The sequence below is a fragment of the Ostrinia furnacalis genome, unplaced genomic scaffold, assembly GCF_004193835.3.
Source record: "Ostrinia furnacalis isolate ACB-3 unplaced genomic scaffold, ASM419383v2 OfSCF2600, whole genome shotgun sequence".
NCBI lineage: Eukaryota > Metazoa > Arthropoda > Insecta > Lepidoptera > Crambidae > Ostrinia > Ostrinia furnacalis.
Window position 1 is genome coordinate 452,151 of NW_021132839.1, and position 1,721 is coordinate 453,871.

General features: G+C 36.5%; 1 long non-coding RNA gene across 1 annotated transcript; it reads left to right on the top strand.

Moving 5' to 3' along the window:
• Positions 1 to 457: 457 nt before the first annotated feature.
• Positions 458 to 1,508, top strand: LOC114355986 (uncharacterized). Its single transcript, XR_003656149.1, has 2 exons — positions 458 to 728; positions 1,312 to 1,508. It is a non-coding gene; the product is annotated as an uncharacterized LOC114355986 (long non-coding RNA).
• Positions 1,509 to 1,721: the final 213 nt, after the last annotated feature.

A 1,721-nucleotide genomic window follows, 5' to 3' on the forward strand; every position in this document is an offset into this window, starting at 1 on the left:
AATTTTATGTGAAACATTGCAGGAAATAGTATGGTTGCAAAAAGTAGGTATTACCGAAAAAAGTAGGTTAGGTTTGGTTAGAACAGTGACCCTTACTGAATCACCTTTATTGTTAATTAATCGTTTGGAAATTTCGATAAAAAGAATGAAATAAGGAAATTAATGTAGAACAAATTTTATATTAACTACCAACTAAACAAAATAATAACCACAAGCTAATTTTTTGTATCCATTCTATGCACCAATCAAATTATTTTGTAAATAGTTTATCGTGAAATATTTTTGCCTAATGAAACATTTGGCAAACCATACTTTGCCAANCCGTTATCTTAGATCTAAATTCTGATTTAATTACTATTACCTACCTAAATAAATAAACTTAAATAATAATATATCTAAATCTACGTTAACTACCTAACTAAATAACTTAATTAAATAATTCATATTGTTCTACACTAATAAAATAAATAAAATAATAAACCTACAAGCAAACCCGCGCGAAACAAGTTGTTCAATATTTCTTTTGTTCTCTGTCGAGCGGGCGGACTGTTTTTTATGCATGCGCAAGCGACGCGCCTACGGCCGCGATGCTCCCGCCGCGTCTCCTAGTCCGAGCCAGAGCGTTAGTGAGCACGGACGTATCGCTGTCCGTCACCGCCGGACCCGCGATGTACGTAACTTTATAAAAACTAAATATGTAATCGCGTATTGGTGAACCCCGCTACCGGGTGAGTGTTGCAAAAGTATTTTTAATGCCTAGTTTTTATACTTGTGCTAAATGTAAGTGCCTAGCCGCCATTTTGTTCTTGAAATGTGCTATCCATGTGCTCGGTGTCATTTCATACAAATTTCCTATTTCTATATCTTCTTAATATTATTATTTTACAACTTACTACATTATTAAATAAGTAAACTAAATATTTATGAAATGACATCGACACGTCATGACCTTACATGACCTTGATCGTACTGTAACGACACTCTTTCTAAAATCTATTTAATTTACTAAATTGAACTATTCTAATTTTATTCTACTGTTCTAATAATTCTAAATTACTACCTACCTATATTGTTTTGCAAATTAATTGCCTATATAGATGATATTCTAAATAATTATCTACCTACATAATTTAATATTTTTGCCTACTTCACTGCAATTACTTTATCTGCACCTACTGTAATTCTGTTTGACTGCCACATCATTACATCACCATTTATTACTTAAATCATTCCATCTGCTTCGCTAGTATTTTGATGTCGCAGTCAAACGGTTAAGCTGGCAACTGCTTAAATATGCCGTTTGATCCGCAGGGTTCATCTTCACCTTCATCTTCTACGCCTAGCTACTACACCATGCATGGTCACCACTGCCGAAACTACCACCTGGGTCTTCAACCCGGCAGAGCTGCCTGCCGTGTCGGACGGCCCGTGCGCACATTCTAAGTGGCCCTACACCACAGTGCGTACGGCCCTAACCGTCTGGCGCGTCGACGACTCTGCGGGCCTACCAACTCGAGGAACCAAACCACATAACCATCAATGCTAGCGAGGACAGTGGTTTGAATATACTACCACCGGTGACGAATCTCGTGCGATACGATAGTTTGCTCGACAACCCACACCCTTAAGGTCTCTTGCTACTCTTTATTCTAAATAAACTAACTTGTTAACTTAAATCTATCTTTTATTTCTCTAAACTTAACTTCTAATCTAAATTCTAT